The following is a 23,322-nucleotide window of genomic DNA, read 5'->3' on the forward strand; positions in this document are numbered from 1 at the left end:
CCAAGGACAACAGTGAAGTAACCAATCAGGATCAAGCATTCCAGAAAGCAGTATAATAAAATGTTCATTCAGCTGAAATATGATTGCAACACAGACCAAAGACATCTGAACCAAAGACATCTGACATCTAAACCAAAATCCATTACAGTTTTGTAGAGGTGCTGTTGCTGTCGGAAATTTCCATTTCCATGCAACATACAGTGGGTACGGAAAGTATTCAGACCCCCTTAAATTTTGCTGGTAAAAATAAAACCATATGTGCACATACATACTATGAGTGCATTTAGCCCAGCAAATAGCATTGTTTTGTATCTTTAGATTTGGTGTTAAAATGACAGTGTGAACGCTAAGTGAACCAGGACTAAATGTATTATTTTCAGCAAGAGACCTACCAGTGTGAACACACATTTTTTACTATGGTCTCGAGATGGTGGCCACTATCTATTCTAACTTATGTTGGTGTAAAAAAAAAAAGAGAGAGAGAGAATCAGTGCTGTTTTTCCAAGGACAACAGTGAAGTAACCAATCAGGATCAAGCATTCCAGAAAGCAGTATAATAAAATGTTCATTTTAGCAGTGAAATTACTGCACACTAGTTTTTAAAAAATGTATTATTATTCAGTAAAAACACTGTTTATCACACTAGTCAGACAGCAGCCATTCAGAATTGCCTAGAGGGGCTAAGCAGAAGTTGTGCTCTATAAATAGACAATTAGTCAGAGAGTAAAAGTTTATTTTGCACAGTGTAACGTAGTTTGTAGTCACGGGAAGAAGGAGGCGGGAACCGGCGAACGCTCAAAGAAAACTTTAAAGCATATAATTTATATTTTCCCTGAGATTGTTTGCTATTCTTCATAAGACCAATGTCTGGGTAAATCATTGCGTTCACAAAGCCATACCCACCAAGTGTCAAATCCTTTAAAATGTGTGTCCAGTATCTAATTTAGTGGACAGCTTTAGATATCCTGGCCCAGAGAAAAAGATGAGGTTCAATGGAACTCATTTGCATTGTATCGGTCAATTACATGTAGACCCTTCCCACTCAGCCTCCCGCAGATGCAGACCAGTCGGTCCCACGGGAAAGATCATCATGTCGTGTTTTTGTAATGATTGCAGTAGTTGCATGGTGAATTGCAGTGCCGCTGTATCACAAAGCTAAGATTTGAGCGTAATTAGTTGGAGACTTACATTCATTCCACAAAGCCCATTTCTTAACGCTGATGCGGAGCATTTTCTAAATGAAGATGAGTCATACTCTGATTCATAGGCTCAGGGGACCATCGTAGTCCAAAGGTAAAGTTGAAATAAATTAATCATTTCTCTCTCACTCACTCTGTTTCCCCCTCACTGCCTCATTAAAAGCAGAGTTACCACAAATAACAAAATATTCACCATACTTGATTTAATTATCATACAGAAAAGTTTTCAATTTCACTGCGTTGTTTGTATGTTTAACCAGCGGGTATGAAATGTCAGCTTTGAATGCAAATTCCAGCATCGGCAGAGCTCAAGTTGTTTTTCCTCGTATAAATCAATATGAGATCCTTGATCATGCACCACTCATATCTCCATGTCTATGTGAGAGTGTGAAAGAAGGGGGGATGTTTGTGTGGCCAAATGGCATTTATCACAGTGCGACACTTCAGATGTTTGATTCTTCTGGTGGTTCATTTCAAATTTTGAATTCTCTATTGTAATATTTAAAAATTTTAAACATGCAGACTCCAGACCCTAAAACGAGGGTTTCCTAACAGTGCATGTAAATTCATAAATTTATGAATTCAGAAATAAATTCATAGGCATGTAATATCAAACTTGCATACTGTATATGCATGTAGCTTGTAATCACTACACTCAGCATCAGGCCACTAAGCATCATGCTGTACATCAACTGTAATGGCCCTGAGACAATGAGACATTTGTCAAAATATTCCACTGCTGTGACTAATCCTCATCAATGTAATATACCTGCAGCTAATATTTTACAATATGCACAGGGTTTCATAGCACTGCACACTGTGCCATAGAAACAGGCTGTAAAAATGTATCTGATTATGTTTCTGTTTCTCTCAAAAGCTCATATTATGCTGGAGCACTTTAGTGTTTTTCAAACGAACCAAAAATGTATGTTATTAGAGTTAGCTGGCCGCATGCCTTTAACAAAAGATGAAGTCAAACAAATCCATGCAAATAGCATTCTGGGGATTTCCTATAAGATCTGGCATCCTCTCAGTAGTCAGAAGTGTTGAGGTGAAATGGGGAAGATGCCTCCTTAAGATCAGTGTGCATTGCTGCAAAATTGTAAGATATGGGTGTGAGTTTATCATGTCCAGGATCATGAATAGTCTAATATGTTATTAATGAAAATAAATGTTTATTTCGCTTATTATTCGCTTAAATCATGAAAGGGGGCCATCTTGGGGTAAAATGACTCCTCTACCTGGGGCGAGAAGCCCCCAAACTAATTTGAGTTTGCAAAATGCACTACTGTTCAAAAGTTTGGGTTCAGTAAAAAATAAATAAATAAATGACTAATATTATAAAGAAGTCTACTATATATTATGTTATATGAAATGTAATTTATTCTTGTGTTTGCAAAGCTGAATTTTCAGCAGCCATTACTCTTAGGTCTTCAGTGCCACGTGATCCTTCAGAAATTATTTTATTACGCTGATTTGATGCTCAAGAAACATTTCTTATCATTATCAGTGTTGAAAACAGTTGTGCTGCTTTTTTTTATTTTTTATCCATGATACCTTTTTTTTTAGCGGAGTGTCTATTTACACTAAGTGCAAATAGCCCACCTTGTTGGCAGAGGTTATTTAGATGGTAGATGGTAAGGCGCATGCTTTTTGACACGATCGACCCAAGTTCGAACCCGCCTTTTGCCGAACTTTTTTTTCTCCCTTTTCAAATTTCATATCGCATTGGAAAGGCATTTATTTTCAATAAAAATGAAGGAAATAATTAAAAAGTTGAAAATAAAGTATAGGGTAGGGTTAGGGTAAGTGTAGGGAGGGCTTTGTTGTCCCAATAAGGTGCATCCATTTAATAATTTGAATTAAAATTATAATTTACACTCAATACATTATTATTATTGCGTACTGTTTTATAATTTACTACAATACTGAGGTGCAGATAATTGCTACTATTTGCAATAAGTAGTATAAATAGCAGAAAATATTGCTGTTTTAACAGTGTAAATAGAATCTATAGCTATTTTCACTTAGTGTAAATAGCATATCGTTAAAAAAACTGCTATTTTCACTTAGTGTAAATAGCATCCATCGCTATTTGCACTTAGTGTAAATAGTATCTATTGCTAAGAAAATATGCTATTTGCACTTAGTGTAAAGAGCATTTATTGTTATTTGCACTTAGTGTAAATAGCATCTATTGCTATTTACACTTAGTGCAAATAGCCGCTGCCTTTTTTTTGTGTGTGAATTAATTTATTTGAAATAGAAATCTTTGTAACAATGTAAAAATCTTTTAGTGAGTTTAATGTGTCCTTGCTGAATAAAAGTAGAGTATTAATTTCTTTGAAATAAATACTACTAATAATTACTGACCCCAAAAAATGGCAGTATATTTAAATTATTTTTTAGAATAAAACATTAATTTGGATAGTCTATATAAGTTTATGTGAAGAAACGAGTAGGCTAACTGAATAAATGATGAATCAACAAACAAAATCCCAGTGAAAGAGATACATCTGAATTACCCATAGAATAGTAGAAGCCTATATGTTTTACTGAGGAATATCATACAGTAAACTATGAATTAAAATTGATTGATTCCACTCAGTTGACCTCTAAGTTATGATGAATGAAATATGTACATCTAATTTGTGTAATTATTAAATAATAACTCTATAAATTATGTCATTAATAGCTGAGAGCATAATGAAAGGATCCCAAATATAACCCAATATATTATGAGGGTATCTTTCATGAGACATTTAAAAATCTTTGAAATATGTACATCTAATTTGTGTAATTATTAAATAATAACTCTATAAATTATGTCATTAATATCTGAGAGCATAATGAAAGGATCCCAAATATAACCCAATATATTATGAGGGTATCTTTCATGAGACATTTCACAATGTCAAGCGAGATCTTGGAGGTTACCCAAGCGTGATGTATCTTACAGAAATGACAGCTGTACAACATCAAGGGAATGAATGGAATCACAGGAGGAAACCTCAATATATTTGATCAACAATCTGACAATCCTCTTAGCGAACACAGGCACATCTGTGTCAGAAGTAATCCAATAGCGATCTCCACAGCTACAAGAGGACAGAGGCCGAATGGCAGGCCCGGTGCCCTTTATGACCCATCAGCAGACTGATTACAGTGCGTGGCTGAGACGGTGTGAGCCCGCTGTGATAACCTCCACCTGATGTGCTCCACTTATCCTCTGTAGATACCAGACATACACTGCTGGGTAATTTTCCAAAACACACTATAAACTACTGAATCATCTCAGTATGAAGCGCCACTGTTTAAGCTAGGTATCTCATGCAAACTGTTTTGAAAAATGCCATCAATGACTGTGAGCGTGCCACACTGAATTAACTCTTTAACTGTAACCAGACTCGCTGTTAACAGAGGCTGTGAGGAGAAGACTGGATGGATTGAGCTGTCAGGAGATGTTCAGCGTCACAGGACTAAACGTTATCAGGCATGTACTGTATGTTCTCCATTCATTCACTCAGAGTCACACATACGCTGTGATAAACTATTATAAAGGATTGCGGTGAAAGGAGCTTGCATTGCACTACAGGGCTATTGAAAATCATAAAAGGGGATAAAGATAGATATAAAAGTTTTTTTTTTCCCCCTTACATTGAAAGTCAGTGGGTTCCAATGTCGAAATATTTTATGGTTTGTGTGAATGTAAATGATGACAGAATTTTTTTGGGGTGAACAATCCCTTTAAGGCAATAGACAACATTTAGTTGCAAGGAATACTATTTTTCTATGATTATTAAATTGTTGAATATGTCTACAATGATTTTACCTACATATAAGTCTATATTTACATGATAGACTACACTGACATCCATTCTAAAGCTCCAGCGCCCAACTGAATTCTCTCTGTGAGTTCTGTGCCCTGATTTGGTTCCCTTATTTGAGACACTAATTCTAATCTGAATCTTAATTACTGTGTGAATTATTAATTAACTGTGGCCTGGGTGCTGACAGCAAGACTAATATAAGTCAAAAGTCAGTTTCTAAATGTGCTAGAATAATTTCCTGAGGAAAGTAAAAACGAGGAGCTGTGTAATCCATAAAAATCCATTCATTGTTATACCCTTGAAAGCTTACTGTATACGTAATGCTTGCTATTTCTGGTTTCCATTTCCAAACAGCATTAATGGAGTACCAGCTGCACAGTCATGGGAGAAGGAATGATATATACATTCCCCTTATGTTGTACTGTAAATTTGTGATACACCTATCAGTCACAACAAATTCAACAAAAGATGGAAGTGCTTTTTAATAAACGTCACACACAGTAGTTTCACCTTTTATTTCATATTCCGTTTTACTGAACACTTTCACATTCATTATTCCGTCACATGCGATTTTTTGCTCATCTTCACTTTTCCTACATTTTTTCATTCTCACTCAGTTTCTTGTATCAGTTTTCTCTTTCCTTCGTCTCAACACATCTCCGTGCTTCACCTACTGCGGCACCTCATGTGGTTTGCCCTGATGAGAATCCTGCTTCTGTAGATCAGTTTAGATTGGTGAGCTGAGATTTTATAGCTGATGTGCTGTAGATGTTTTCTGACTTTGATGCTGCTGCAATACGTTTGTTTCAGAGAACAGGACTGCTGACTGGCAGCCATTACATTAAACTGATACAACAAGGTACCAAAACATCAATTCCCAAATTCTTGCAAGAGTCAACCACTTTTTAGAACTTATTGATAACTTTTCTCATTGATTAAAACGGATAATGAAGAAATTTCTGAAATATAATAAAGAAAATATATTTCAAATAAATAATGTAAATGATTAGATTCGATTACGTTTTGATTACTTTTCTTCATTTCTAATGAATGTTTTCAACTGTTAATAATTTTGAAACATTTAAAGCAGGCAGGTATAACCTTACAGTGGTACTAAACACTGAATACGGTCAGACTTTCAAAATCCTTCATCACTTGAATTAAAATGATTATAATTTAATTTTAAAGCACAGCCACCACAAATCAGACTTTAGCACCTCCTTTTACTTTGAGATCGTTCTGAGGTTAAATACAGTTTTAAAACCATAAGATAATCATAAGAGATTCATGTAATAGTCAATGCAATTTGGGAAAGAAATCAATCAAATCTGTATGTGTGTGAAAATATCCAGATGCAACCCCCTTTGTAATTGTTAACATTTTTCAAATTTTTTTTCTCAGTAACTGTAATAAATATATATATATATATATACCCCTCCAAAAAGAGGACCAAAAATGTCTAAAATCTTTAGTGATTTTAAATACAATAGACAATATTTTTCACATATTGAGAAAAACTAAAGAATTCAGCTATAGTGTTAAAGCATTATTTCTTCTTGCCTCAAAAAAAATGCACAGTATGGACTCATCCTGACTCATTTCTTCACATTACAACAAACAACCCAAGACAAACTGTGCAGGAAGTAAATAAAGCATCAGTGGCAGATTTTGTTTAGCTTTTTGATGTTAGGCCTCAAAGCCCTGCTGTTCAGCAAATCAAATGCAGGAGAGTGCCAAGAGCTGCATGCGGGCTGGGTGACTCTTCTCAGGAGGACACTGGATGAGGAGATGACTGTGGAGCCGAGGAAGGGCTTGCTATCAAAAGAAGGAGACAGGGATAATTGGTCATCTGGTTGGTAACTGTTTTCATTCCAAAAAATGAGATGCTAAGTCAGAAATTAATAATGGTTTCGGAAATGTTACAGTTTTTGCCATCTGTCTCAGTGAGTAAGATGTGTGCATAACACAGAGACCGTGTTTAAATGCTTCATAAACTTAGTTTGCCCTATGGAGTCATTGCCATTTCTCAAAGTTTCTTTCTCAAATAAAGAGGATGGTCCATTTGTTTTGTGTATTTAAGAAGTCAATACTTTGCTGTAATACTTCATAGTTAATGAGATGTGACTGCAACTATTTGACTGTATTTGTCTGATGAACAGAAGTATGAAAATATTTGCCACCCACATGCTGGCCTGCAAATATTTGATAGATTGTAACATGGTAGCAGGTAAAATAATGGGATTTTGGGAAACTGAATGACAAGGGGATGAAATATCAAAGGACTTTAATTTCATCTCAGCATGTTCTATGACGAACAACACTTTAAGGGTCATATTATATAGGAAAAGAAATATTGTAGTCCATGCAAAACTATTTTGCTGGATCAAAGGGAGAATAAGAGTTTTGTTGTTGGTTGACACCCTCCAAGTATTGATCATATTAATGAATATTTGATTTTTGTATTATTATTGTAACCTATTTGAATTGCATTCCCATGCAATTTATTGTGCACGTAGTAATATGATATTACTACGTGCTACTGATATTCAACATCAAAACAACATTTGAAAATTTGCTTTGTAGCATTTCTTTTCTAAAATTTATTGTGAAGGAAGATGTGTGTTATAATCACATCCTTCATGTACAATAATATGGAATTTAATGTACTGAATATTTCTCAGCAAAATAATTTTAAATAATTGAAAAAATACATTATAAAGTTAATATATTACTGAAAGAGCATTAAACGTGTCGTTTTCACATATAGCACTAGAAAACTTGCTCAGGATAAAGGATTCAACGACTGAAAGAACTGAAGCATTTACAGATTCTTTTTTGAACCGCAGAAAAGTAAATGTTTTGAATAGAGGTTAAACTAATCGTTAATGAGCGACCAGTTTGTAGTGCTATATGATCACTATTTGGATACATGGCCGTTGATTATTTGATTGCAAATGCTTCCTATCAGACGGCTTCATATATTGAGGAACCTGCCGTTTCTCCTGCTTTGCTGACGTTGGCTGCATCCTTTTTATTTGATGTGTCAGTGACCTGATGTCTCGGGCCCCTGTTCTGTCAGGGGGACTGATAATACCAAAAGCTCAGCTAGAGAAAAATGGTGTCTAATGCCCTGCTCTTCCAAGCCACTCTCCAGATCGAATGCTTTATCCAGTATCTGTTTTAAAAGGCAGCAGGGAGAAAGAGTGCCAGAGAGTTGTGCTTGCAGAAAGGAAGCGGCATGACTCTTCCTTTGTTGTTGTTTTTTCCCTCCCGATTTTTCTGCATGGGCAGGATTACAAGTACAACTTCCGTGCGTCATCACCTGAGGTTCATGCCCCTCTGAGCTTTTTCCTGGATGAGATGACGGGCTTCAGAGACGAGAGGCTGCACATGTTTCTTTCCCCTCATCTCCTCTCTTCTTCCTTTTAACACTCTGGTTTGACTGACACCTGCTGACTGGACAGAGAAAAAGCTGCTCTCTCCAGTCACTCCGGACGGCTTGAGAGGAGTGATGCCTCTAAATGTTGTTGCTGAATGTAAGAGAAACACAAGGCAAATCTGTTGAAAGTGAGCGGTACTTTTGTAATTAACCTTTAGATTCTGTCATTCAGAAACAGGCTTGAATCAGGATGTGTGCTGTATTGTACGGCACCGTACGCATGGAGATGTTGGTGGCACTGAGTGTGATCTGTATGGAGAAGTGTTAATTTATGCTCTCAGGATATGTGACAGGCCTAATTGGCACTTTGATCTGACACTTGCCTTGGATGTTTTAACACATTGCACTCCACCTCATTCATTCATTAGACAAACACCAACAGCATGGGAGTGCCGAGCGAGGGCAGTGGGGGGTGAGAGCAAGCAAATGATCTGCTCTGCTTGTGATCTTTGACCTTGGATCATGACTTCATGCAAAGATCAGTGAGCAGAAAGGCCTGAGTCACACAAGAGGCTGCAGGAAGCCAGCCGATATTACTGCTCTCAATGGGATTAACGTTGTGGCACAAATTGCTTATGAGGGAATTAATTTAGCATTTCATTTGTCAGAGTTGCTGCAGAGTTGTTAGTAATTGTTTGACTGTACAAGATGTATTTTGGAGAACTGGAAAGTCTGTTTATGCTTCATGCCAAATCTAATTATGCAGGGTTTATGTGACTTGTGAAAAGGGGGTATTCATTTGAGTGGCATTCTGATTCCCAGCCTCTTCATTACTAATTTGTTTTTGTGCTGTGTTAAAGCTAAAATCCAAAGAGTCTAATTTGCAGAAGATGTTTAGGAGATGGTTCCTTTTTTGCAGAAGATTTATAAATAGTGTGTGAAATTGTCTGTTTGAGCTTAAATTTTAAACACACTGTAAGACATTTACATTTAAAGCCATTAAAAACTCTAAATGTGCAGGGCATTTTTGTAACAGTTTGTGTCACTTTACAACATGGCTAATTAGAAAATACCATTTATTATCTCCAACTTATGTAGGGTTCTGTAAAATGCTTTCCTATCCCTAACTACTGTAGAAGTAATCCATCCGTAGGTTGACTTGCCTAAAGACTATAAAGACTGCTGACATGTGATTCTCCAGCGTTATCCAATAGCTTGAGTTCAGGGCTGAACTGTTTACATGAGAATTGACCTTACCTTACAAAAGTTCTCTGTCTATGTCCGTCAAACAAAAAGTTTGTTGATGTACCTGATGATTTTGGAATAAGTTACTTAAAATACATTGTGCAAAAATCAGAAAGCACAAGCTTTTGTATCAAGGGTTATGTTGGTATCAAGAAGTGTCGAGAAGTTGTGCGGTCTACATGTCATTAACATTGACATTAACGCAAAGGAAAAACGTGTAATGGACACTTTGCAGATGCAAGCAGGCGTGAATGTTTTTGGTGTGTTTTTCTTAAAATAAAGTTAACTTTGGCTGTATGACATATTATTTTTTACATATCTGAGCTGGTGAACTGGTCCATTCAGCATGCTTTTGTTTAAAAATGCAAACACAATGAAATCAACAGATGCACGAGTATCTTGAATGAAGCCCATGTTCATTTAGTATGTACTCCAACAGTAGATAGACATTTATGGAGGAAATAAACTATATATCCGGTTCAGTTTTTCTGACTTTGAACCACACTACCATATACAACTGTAAAACTGAATGTAATCAACCAAATTGCATCTAGTGTTAATGAAAACTGCCTCAACAGGCTGTTTTCGTACAGTATTTTTACCAAGATGGGGTCAGAATGGTAGTAGGACTGTTTGGGATATCATTACTTTTGTGAATATAATTGCTGCCACTAATTACACAGTTCACCTTGAAATAAAATTTCACCCTATTTTCTAAATGCATGTTGTTGTGAACAATTGTTGTGAAAAACTTGAAAGTTTTTTTTTTTTTACTTGTTTTGACAGTAGTTTTTAATCAAAAACGATCTTCCATTGAATTGGTCCGCTGTTCCTTTCTTACAGTCAACTGCTAGCTATATTTGGTACAGGTATATTTGTGTGGTTGGCTCTGTAAGTTTAATACTACAGTGCATAGAACAGAAAATCATTACTGGTAGTCAATACATTTTTTTTTTTAAAAACAGTAACGTGTCTTTGGGGGAAACCCACACTGTCAACAGGAACCCAGTTAGAGGTATGATACACCAGTGTTCAATAAAGAGCGTGTTTGTGCATAATCGTGAGATTCCCTGGCATGTTCTGACAGCCACAATAAGATGATATGAAAGTCTGTGGAAATATGGCTGCTATGCTTCCAGCCATTATACAAGACGTTTCATTTGCACCATTCACTTATGAGCAACTTTCTGCGCTCTATTGTCTCTTGTCATAATTAAGCTGTGCTGAAGTGTGCGAGCAAACCACGCAGCTGCAGTAAATCTGTACCTGATACTCGTATGCCCAGTGTTGGGGAGTAACTAGTTACATGTAACGGAATTACGTAATTTAATTACAAAATAAAAGTAATTGTAATCAGTTACAGTTACTGAGAAAAAATGTGTAATTAAATTACAGTTACTTATGAAAATGTTAAGGATTACGAGTAAAATTATTTGCGCGGACATAAATGAATTTAGGTGTATTCAGTGGCGCATTACCATTAAAAACAAAACTAATGCACTGCGTCCTCAGTGGCTCTGATGTCGGGAGAAAATTAAGATTCTTATGTTCTACATCACAAAACTGCAAAACACTTGCATTGCTTACAAGACATTGTCGCTACAGCTGCTGGAGCGCAGAGAAAATGATGGACCTTGTACAACTGGCTGAGGGTGAAAATAGGCTAATATTGGACAGTACATTAGCGGTTGTGGGCGGGGCCTGAACAATATGACATCGTTACATTACTTTAATAAAGTAATTGAAGAGTTACACTAATTATTACATTTTAAGTAGGGTAACTTGTAATCTGTAACCTATTACATTTCCAAAGTAACCTTCCCAACACTGCGTATGCCATATATGTAACAGCATCCCTCTCCCCATCTCTCCCTCCTTCAGGCCATGCTGATGACTCATCGGCCAGCCTTTTTAAGGAGAGACTATGAGCACTTGTGCTCAGCCCTGGACTACGCCATGCTAATTATTTTACTGCACATGCCTCCATTACGGAATAGAGGGGGAACAGTGAACAAGGAAAATGATAGCCAGATGAGAAAAAATGAGCAGGGGATGAACTGCTTTTGAAATTCTTCGAACCCAGTAATGAATTTAAGATAATATATATTCTATTATTTTCCATTCGAAACTGAAATGTTTCAAAAAATGTGCAGAAGAGAGAGTATCAGTTCTCTTTGTTCTAACGGCTTAAAAAAACATGCTTCCAAATCGTACCATGATCCTCTGTCTTCAGAAATATATCTCAAACACGTCATGCTTAAAAATCGGTGTTTGAATTTTTGTCATATGGCAGCTTGTATTATATTACGTTTGGTGTTTAACTCGCATCTCATCTCAGCGTTCTGATTTGTTTATTGCTTTGTTGACGTAAATAATGTTTGAAGGTTTGTTTCTATTTTCAGACAAAATCTGAATTTATCCGACATACGAGAATGTTAAAAGTGACCCACAGTTCAGTCTGCTGTGTACTGCCTGTTCTTATAATCCCAGAATGCCTGGCACAAAAGGGTAAAATCATAAAATATGAAAGAAAAACAGACTTGAAACAGATTTAAAGGAATAGTTCCTCCAAAAATGAAAATTCTGTCATTGTTTATTTATTCACCCTTTCGTTCCAAATGTGTTTGCTGTTTTTTCCCAATGGAACTCAAAGTATTTTTTGGAAGAGTAGTTTTTCCCCATACAATAGAATAAATAAAAATAATGATAAAAAAATAAAACATTAAAGAATGGCATGTTTAATTGAAACACACACAAGAACAATGGCGTATTGTTGTAAATGACATAAAACCTGGCATGGTGCGTATTTTTAAAATCTGAAATATGGATTTTAAATCTGAAGTATATATGATCTGTAAAACTTTCTCAAAATTTCTCTTGTGCTTCACAGAAAAAAAAGTAACAACATACAACTTTGAAACATAATGAGGGTAGGATAATAATAGCAGAATCTTCTGCTGGATGGCCTTCAGGATGTGGCTCAAAACCACACATAATAACCAATACTGAGGGAAAAGACTAGTAGCCTACTTCTGGTTTCCTATAATTCCTAGCTATTGCACAATCAAAAGTACACAAAGTAATAAAAGTATATATATAAAAATTATTTCTGTTAAGTTATTTTACCTGCATGTTATGCTCTTTACCAAAGATCTGAAACGGTTTGCGATAGAAAGCAAAAGGCATTTCCATCAATACTGAAGTTTTCTAAAGAGTCCGTGATATTTATCAAAATTTCTGCCTATCCTCATCAGGTGACCTTATCAAAAACTGAGGAGGAGAGGGAAAACACAGAATGACAATGAGAAGGATATCTCCAACACAGCCATTTCTCTTTAGCAGGAGTTTACGGTTACCTGAGCCAGGCGAAAAAACGAGATTGGCTCGTAGAATATACCAAGGTGTTTTATGGCTGTCTGCGTGACCTCCAGTTTGTCACTAAACGTGCAAGGTACTGGAGGGGCTCCCTCTGTCTATTCATCCCTCCATCCCTTCTGTTCTCTCTCTCATCATCCCTTCCAGTTTAATCTCTCAGATTTGGCAGGAGCTTAATGAGGCAGTGGGTGAGTCAGCCGCTCTGCTGCTGGAGGTGAGAATTATATTGAGAGAGAGAAAGAAAGAATGAGAGGAATAGGCCAGGAGGTAGAGGAAGATCAGGAGGGATGCGAAAATAGGGGGAACAGTGGAGAAATATTAAAGAAAAATGTCAATGGCCAGAGAGATAGACTGATAGAAGGTCCAGGATGAAAATGCCTCGTATAGTTCTGTAGTATTGCAATACTGCAGATACAGACTAGATAGAGTGCCATAAGAAGAAGACAAGAACAAAGAAAAGACTATATGAAGAAGCTATATAAAGAAATTTGAAAGAAGAGCAATACACCATAAAGACTGCATCCCGTTACCTAATATTTGAACAGACTTCAAATATTCTATAGGTAGCCTATTACACACTAACAGACTACAGTTTATGACTACAGGGACATACTGTTTGACACTTAAATTTAAACATTTTAGATTTTTAAAAAGCAAAAGAAATGTTAGGAAATTTTGGGAATTTTTTTTTTAATGTTTTTTTGCCAAGAGAGTAGGTAGTAGTCAGTAGGGTTGAATTTTTATTTTTGACTCACAACTATCATCTTTTGGTACAGCAAGATGGTGAGTAAATTTAAATTTTTAGGTGAATGCTCCCTTTAAGGTTTATGGGTGGCACTTTCGGTTTGGGGAACTTCCATTCAAAAAGACAGAAACGAATTATTTCAACTCATAAGGTTGCCCTACAAATAAAGCTTATCCATCTGTTTGAATGAATGAGCTGTCGATTTTCCTTAATGTTTTATTTTCAGACATGAAAATAACAATGCTTGGTATTTTAACGTGACATGTTATAACAAGAATATCTATGGCAAGAAATGTTTTATTTTCAGACATGAAAATAACATAATGCTTGGTATTTTAACGTGACATGTTATAACAAGAATATCTATGGCAAGAGCTCTTTTCAGTCACTACATTCTTTTCCTCATGATTATGCCGTGGAAGTCATGGCCTAATGGTTAGAGAGTCGGACTCATAACCCAAAGGTTGCGGGTTCGAGTCTCGTACCGGCAGGGATTGTGGGTGGAGTGAATGTACAGCGCTCTCTCCCACCTTCAATACCACGACTGAGGTGCCCTTGAGCAAGGCACCGAACCCCCAACTGCTCCCCGGGCGCCGCAGCAGAAATGGCTGCCCACTGCTCCGGGTGTGTGTGTGTTCACTGCTGTGTGTGTGCACTTTGGATGGGATGCACCGAACCCCCAACTGCTCCCCGGGCGCCGCAGCAAAAAATGGCAGCCCACTGCTCCGGGTGTGTGTTCACGGTGTGTGTGTGTTCACTGCTGTGTGTGTGCACTTTGGATGGGATAAATGCAGAGCACTAATTCCTAGTATGGGTCACCATACTTGGCCACGTCACGTCACTTTCACTTATTTTCTTTTTTCGTTTTGCATTCCACTGAAATGCTGTATGAAAAAGGACAACATATACCGCACATGTGCAGTCTTTTCTCCTGATATTTCCCATTAATAATTAACTTGAATGCACAAAGAATCTCTCAATTTGAAGTAGTATCACGCAATTAATGAACATTTTTGATGAAAGTAACATATGTTACTAAATATGATATATATTACTACAGTGATATTTCATCCCGTCCGTTATTGAAAGAATCATGCTTTTGGGATTATTCATGGTCTGTTGAAAGTACCTTGTTTATGCTTTTACACATTTAAATGTCATTTTAATGTTAGATGGTTGAAGGGCGAGTAGAATATTGTCATCTCATTGTACCCAGTTTAAAAAGAAACATATTGTTGCGTTTACAGAGGAAACCTTTTGCAAACAATCACTAATTGTTTTCCATCTTAACGGAAGTTACACTATAATTCACACAATGGGGCATCTTGGGGCGTAGGAATAAGGTGGATTGGCTGGCCACCATATGACTTCAAATTGGGGTCGTCGCTAGTATGGGTCACCATACTTGGCCACGTCACTTTCACTTATTTTCTTTTTTCGTTTTGTATTCCACTGAAATGCTATATGAAAAAGGACAACATATACCGCACATGTGCAGTCTTTTCTCCTGATATTTCCCATTAATAATTAACTTGAATGCACAAAGAATCTCTCAATTTGAAGTAGTATCACGCAATTAATGAACATTTTTGATGAAAGTAACATATGTTACTAAATATGATATATATTACTACAGTGATATTTCATCCCGTCCGTTATTGAAAGAATCATGCTTTTGGGATTATTCATGGTCTGTTGAAAGTACCTTGTTTATGCTTTTACACATTTAAATGTCATTTTAATGTTAGATGGTTGAAGGGCGAGTAGAATATTGTCATCTCATTGTACCCAGTTTAAAAAGAAACATATTGTTGCGTTTACAGAGGAAACCTTTTGCAAACAATCACTAATTGTTTTCCATCTTAACGGAAGTTACACTATAATTCACACAATGGGGCATCTTGGGGCGTAGGAATAAGGTGGATTGGCTGGCCACCATATGACTTCAAATTGGGGTCGTCGTGCATCATACACTACTAGATTTTCATTACAGACCCTTTGATCAAACGGCTAAAGTAGACAAACACAGACTGCAAAGTGTGGCTAAAATCTAGTAACGTAATCCAGCCCTAAAAATGCTATTGAATTCTTTCAGCCTTGAAATTACTTCTATATTCAATAAGAGAGACATTGCATCAGTTCTTCCCATTAAGATGTCCAAGTCTATATATGGTACATAGTTTAAAACGTGGAGGCCGGAATGTGACAACAGGCATAAAAATGGTAAAAATGTACAATAATATTAGTTTGAATAAATACATCCAGCATGAATATCTCTGGGAAATTTTTTATGCATTTGTCTGTGTGTGAGGGAGAGAAATACAGCGTGTGGGTGAGAAAAAGAAAGAGAATGCGTGTGTGTGTGTTCTCATTACATTTTGTTATGGCATGTTGAGCATCGTGAGAACAAGGTGAGGTATGTGGTTCGTGCCCTGACACACGTGCCCCTGTAAACATTAGTGTGAGGTATTGATGTAGAGCTGAGTGAAAGTGGGAGGCGTAGGCCTGTGTTGGTCCACGATGTCCTCGACTGTTCCCCGTCCTAACTATGGAAGAGCTATCACTGGCTAAGGAATGTTCGATATGCATCGCCCCCGAAGTCACTAGCTATGACACCTTTTTCCATGACTGTGTTTGGGCAATGATCTAGCAGCTCAGCGGTGCGCAAACACTTTGATTCATGTGCTAACTTTCTCCAGTTTTTTTAAGCAATAAAATGGCTCTCATCCAATTTGGGGCTATTTTTAGTTAAAGAAGGGAATGTGGATAATGCTAGTTGAGTTACTTTAGGTTAAATCATCAACCTGACGTAATGGTTCGTTTGCAGACAGAAGAATGCTCTCAGCAGGGGTAGGTGCTTTTTGTCAGTGTTTGGAAGGAATGGTGGGGATCTCCACAGGCTGCCTGGCTTTTGTTTCTGAAGAGATAGGCCAAATAAGTAACTGGGCTTACGGGCAGACTGACCTTGTTTGAAGGTGGAGAACTGAACACATTGAAATGATGTGCAATGAACCAGTGCAGTCTCATAAGGGAAGCTTTGTTCTAGTGACTTTTTTTCCATGAACCACTAAGAGGACATGTTGGTGACATTGGTAACACACCTTTGTAATACTGTCTTTGAATAATGCAAAACAGTATACTTTTAATCATATTTATATTATAAAACTCAAATATAATATTATTATTATTAATAATATTTTCAAATCTATAATCACAATCCTAATCACTCTACACCCTGCTGGTAGATGTTAATTGTCACTGCACCGTCTGGCTGTTAAAAGCATCTTTATTGACAGCTTTTTTTAAAATTCGGCTGTATTCTGATGGAATACATTCAAATATATATATTTGTTGTTGGTGGTGGTGGTTTTTTTTTGTGTCCCATTATTAAAACTGCTCCAAACGATTCGGTGCGTGAGCCATCTGAATGATTTAGACTGAATAAACCCGTTTCTTTAGAAAAACTGATTCAAAACAGTGATTCATCATCAATTTATTTATTCCTTGACTCTCAAATCTCATTCAAAAATATACATTCAAACTTGGTGTGTTGCAATTGTGTCACAAAACAAGCAAGAGCCGATTGCATTTGACATGACTGGCATCAAACCTGCCACAGCACATCTCGAGGTGACATGTTTTGAATGAATGAGTATGAACTGCAAATGAAAATCTATAATCACAATCCTAATCACGCTACACCCTGCTGGTAGATGTTGTCACTGCACCGTCTGGCTGTTAAAAGCATCTTTATTGACAGCTTTTTTTAAAATTCGGATGTATTCTGATGGAATACATTCAAATATATATATTTGTTGTTGGTGGTGGTGGTTTTTTTTTGTGTCCCATTATTAAAACTGCTCCAAACGATTCGGTGCGTGAGCCATCTGAATGATTTAGACTGAATAAACCCGTTTCTTTAGAAAAACTGATTCAAAACAGTGATTCATCATCAATTTATTTATTCCTTGACTCTCAAATCTCATTCAAAAATATACATTCAAACTTGGTGTGTTGCAATTGTGTCACAAAACAAGCAAGAGCCGATTGCATTTGACATGACTGGCATCAAACCTGCCACAGCACATCTCGAGGTGACATGTTTTGAATGAATGAGTATGAACTGCAAATGATATTTTGAATGTTTTGAGCAGATGGGGAGGATTTTCAGTGCAGTCAGTCTGTTCTTCACACATTTACATTTTATATTCACATTTATTCATTTAGCAGATGCTTTTATTCAAAACAATTTACAAATGAGAAGAATGGTACTGACATCCTGGAAAATTCACATGAGATAGAAAAGTAAATGCTTTTGTAATGATGTGAGGGTAGGTAAATGGCAAAATATTCATTTTAACTCTAAAAGTTTGGGTAAATTAGGGCAATCATCCAGAATTATTTACAGCACCTCACCTACGTTTTGATGGTACTGGTGTGATGTTTCCTTATGAGCAGAGGCGGACAGTAACTAAGTACATCTACTTGAGTATTGTACTTAAGTACACTTTTTGAGTATCTGTACTTTACTTGAGTATTATTTTTTATTTATGACTTTAACTTCACTACATTTGAAAGAAGGAGTTGTGTACTTTGTCCGCCTCTGCTTATGAGTGTGCTCAATGATTATAACGCCACACTTCACATATCATGCGCTACGCAGGATGTTTATTGGGTTCCTATTAATCAAGAATTAACCATTTGAGAAGTTTGGCTCTGAAGGCAGCTGCTACATTTCCACAAACAAACACAGTTGCCGAAATGATCACCAGAGGGCATATTATTGTTCGCCAAGTTAAGATCAGAAGTTGGCAGCACATCTGAGACTTCGACTGAACTCTGCATCGGCACGACTCCCATCTGCTATGGCAGCTGAAACAAAGGAAATAGATGTCACACACACTCACACAGTCGTGCTCTCTTCGGATGAAAAAGCCTCACTGCACCCCACTAGGGCAGCCCAGCTTCACGCTAGCATAGCAGAGAGTGCAGGTAATTACAAGACGGGAGCAGGCCACCATCCTTGAGGGGTCACTGAAGTGCACTCCAAACTCACAGCAGCTGCCGCCTTTTATTGTCCAATCTGGATGGCCTCCACTTCTCTCCTCAGCACTGCTTCTTTCCTCAGACACGTATCTCTCCATTGAGACCCGCCTGCCACTGATTCAAAGACTGAAGGCCTTTGAAGGCTGCAACGTCAAATCAGGGCATCAGACATCATCCTCTGGATTTGAGCAGTATAAGAATAATGCATCAGCATGTCACTGGATAAAGATGGCTTATATAGGCACTCTATAAAAAAATCTGAATATATTCGATAGAGGCTTTTGTTTTAAGCTATATGTGTATGTATGTATACTGTATATGTATACACACACAACAGTTCTTTCTGTTCCTTGAAACTGATTGGTTGATTTTCCAGGAGTGTGATATTCTAGTGATAACAGAGCTCCAACCATTTCACTGTTTGTATCACTCCGCTTGCGGTATTTCTCACAGCGAGTGACATGGCGGATGCCCAAATCCACTATTATTTTATAAATAATACTGTTTTTGTGTCACAGAATGTAGTTTAAAGAGTTTTTAGGCAAGAATGTACTTGTTTAGACTTCAAATATGCTGTTTGTTAATAAAGATAATGTCTATTTGCTTCAACTTTTTCGGAGATGCGAGCTTCAGGGCATCAGCGCTCATGAAGCCACCGAGAGCAGCTTTACCTTGGCCAGCTCTTCTAGAATATGCCGGTGGCTCTGATGTCTCTATAGTGGTTAAACATGACATATAAATTCGTTCTGGGTAAATCTAATGGGCAGTCTTTGTCTCATTAATCTATTATTTGTTCCACAGCAAATAGTTTTGGCTGAGGGCAAAATCTCATCGTTATATTTTATGTAACTTTAATGCTGTATATCAGAGCGCTGCCTTTGTACTTTTGACTGAATTGCCTAACAACTTTTATGATGGCTATTGTTGTTTATTAAATATTATTATTCAGTAAATAATAATTTATGTAAATAATAGTAGTATTTCATTATAGTATTTAGTATTAGGAAATTGTGTGTGTTCATGATGGTGATTTTACTTACACTCTTTTTATGAGTAAGTCAGCAGTAAAGACTTTTATAGGCTATTGAAAGAGACTGAAACAGGGTTGTAATCAATAGAGTTATTTTTACTTTCAACTACGCATTGTAAGATGCAGCCAGCAAATGCACTGAGCAACGCTGTCATCGGAAATCAACCTTAACAGATGAAAGGATAGTACGCCAAAGATATTGCTTCCCTCAGCAGACACTCAAACTATTATTTTATAGTGAAAATGAGATTGAGCTGAAGAATGAATGCTCTATCAGATGCTGGTCACTCTTGCTCAGTCCGTCTCTCTCTCATAATACTCGACTCTACATAATACAGTGAGCTTTTAATACAGTAATACAATAAGTTTTCAATGAAGCAACTCAATGTTCCTTTGTTACTAATTTTAAAGTGATGTTTTTGAAGTAGTAACTGAGCTTGAGCTCAGCTATTAAACTGACAACTTGAGATTTGTATCTATGTTGGAAGGAAGTAGTTCTGCAAAAAAGAGGGTTTTTAAAGACACTCGTTGTTGTTTCTTATGTATTTGCACACTCGTCGAACTGTTGAATAAATGCAGTATCCCTTGTAGCCATGCAATATGGGTTTACTGTATATCGGCATGGCTGTGATATTATATTATGGTCTGTTATGGTGATCACAGACTGTTATTGGTGTACCACAAACAATCAGATTTATCCTCGCAGAATAGCATAAAATAACACAAAAAACAACTTTGTCAGTAACACTGAAAGTTGTGCTTCAGCCACAGATGGTGATAGAGATGGTTCTGTATGTACTTTTGTGACTTATTTTGAACCTAATATTTTAGGGTAAAAAAACTTACATACAGTTGCTTTAAATGATTTTATTCCCATCTTCCTTGTCTCTTCTAATCATAATTTGTTTATTTCTTCCAGCTAGATTCAGTAGTTTGTACTGTCAAATTAATCACAAAAAGAGTTTAAACATCACACTGGGTAACACTACCTAAGCCATTTATTAAATTATACAGCATTTATCAAATTATACCGCATGTCCAAGCTAAAAATTACAACATATTTCTCAGTGCTTGTCTGGACATGTCTTAGTCATTCACTTGTGTTAAAAAAAAACTTTGTTCATATGTAGCTTGATTAATGATATCTTTGAAAAAACGGTGCTACTTGCCATGTTCTGTGAATATTTGTGAATATCCCAAATGACGGGAAATGTTCTGTGTGGGTGCATGTTCTTTAGCGGGTGAGAGCCAGGACCACCCCTACTGCATGCGTTGTTGCAAACAAGCCCAAATATGACTCACTACACTGTCTCAGGTAGCCTGCCATTCCTCTGATAGGAAAGACCAGCCTTCTAGCAGGACCGTCAAATTACATCATTATAATAAAGATGTTTGTTAGAAATGATATGATCTGATTACTATTATGGTCACTTTATGTGATTCCTTGTTTATATAATCCATAAAGGGGCATGAAAAAGTAGGAAGGTGTGGCTTACTTTTTGCACTGAAGAGGCATCATGTCCCCACCAGGTTGTTCCCTATGATATCAACCTTTTCTAAATCACCTGCCCAGTAACTTGGTTATGAATAGAAAATCTTATGTTTTTCACCAATGTCAAATGTATCCCAATAGCTGCTTTCTGTCACTATGTAACTATGGAATATACTAATTAATACAATGGCATTATGAATGAAATATGTTTGCTCAAAATTTAATTTATTGTAGAGTTATACGTAATACATTAGCAACAAAACAACTAATTCTGTAAAAACCAATACACATGGAAACATCAAAATATGATACGTTTATTATAATTTCTAAATAAAAAAGCTGTGCAATATTTGGATTTCAAAATATTAGAATGGAAGGCAAGCATAGCTGACACCTGACAAAGGTGATGGATATCAAACATTTATTGATCATTTCTTTCCTGAATGAATCTTTTTTTTTTTTTAAGTGAATCAGTTGAATGAATGATTAAATGACTGACTTATTATAGATGGCCACATGGTCACTTTATGTGATTCCTTGTTTATATAATCCATAAAGGGGCATGAAAAAGTAGGAAGGTGTGGCTTACTTTTTGCACTGAAGAGGCATCATGTCCCCACCAGGTTGTTCCCTATGATATCAACCTTTTTCAATTGGTTTTTCACCAATGTCAAATGTATCCCAATAGCTGCTTTCTGTCACTATGTAACTATGGAATATACTAATTAATACAATGGCATTATGAATGAAATATGTTTGCTCAAAATTTAATTTATTGTAGAGTTATACGTAATACATTAGCAACAAAACAACTAATTCTGTAAAAACCAATACACATGGAAACATCAAAATATGATACGTTTATTATAATTTCTAAATAAAAAAGCTGTGCAATATTTGGATTTCAAAATATTAGAATGGAAGGCAAGCATAGCTGACACCTGACAAAGGTGATGGATATCAAACATTTATTGATCATTTCTTTCCTGAATGAATCTTTTTTTTTTTTTAAGTGAATCAGTTGAATGAATGATTAAATGACTGACTTATTATAGATGGCCACTTGTTTCATTCCTGAATGATTCAGCTTGGGAACAAATTGACCTATCAGTAAGCCCCTCCCCTCAAATGCATATGAGCCAATGGCAGTTGAGTATCAGTTGCACAGGGGCATCTTTAGGTTTCAGCGCCATAGAGAAACATTGGATGATCCAAAGCTCTCATCGATTTGATGGCACATGCTACAAAAATGGTAAAATAATGTGCCTGGGGTACTTGTAACACTGATTCCAGGTATCCTGAGAGGATAGGCAATATAATTTGGAATTTATTTTATTATTCAGCTTTAATTTTCAGGTTGTCATACTCTCATTAAGTTACAATGTTCATCTGCTCAAGCAGAATGTTAATGTCATCTTGTGCTTCAGCAAGATATCTCTGGCTAAAACTAGCTAACGTTAGTCCATGCTAACGTGCAAACCTAAGTAGCTAACTGTTCTCACATCATGTACAGCAGTGGTCACCAACCTTTTTAGGCCCAAGATCCCTGACCTCGGCCTTTATGAAAGACAAGATCTACCTATTGAATAATTGATAGAAAAAGACATCCCAGATTGTACTTCAAATTTGAGGCCTTTTACTTAGTATTTTAATTAGTGATACGCCGATCATAGCTGATTCAGAATTCAGATTTTCTTTTCTTTTTACTAGCAAATTGGATTCTGATACTGATTTTTAAGCACATTTATTTATTGGCTATTTGCTTTATAACAAACAAACTGGCTTTAAACAAAAATATCTAGCCATTTTAAATTAGAGGCAACCACTGCATTTTAATCATGATCTGCACGGGCAGTTGTTTTTTATTTCATTTAGATTAATTTCAGGATTTAAAACAAAAACAGAATGGTCTGACTTTGTGTTATTTATTTATTTGCTACATAAAACATCTGCACGAAACAAAAACAGCAGGTCTGAATGA

This window comes from Sinocyclocheilus rhinocerous, unplaced genomic scaffold, assembly GCF_001515625.1.
Source record: "Sinocyclocheilus rhinocerous isolate Xijiao unplaced genomic scaffold, SAMN03320098_v1.1 scaffold225, whole genome shotgun sequence".
Taxonomy (NCBI): Eukaryota; Metazoa; Chordata; class Actinopteri; order Cypriniformes; family Cyprinidae; genus Sinocyclocheilus; species Sinocyclocheilus rhinocerous.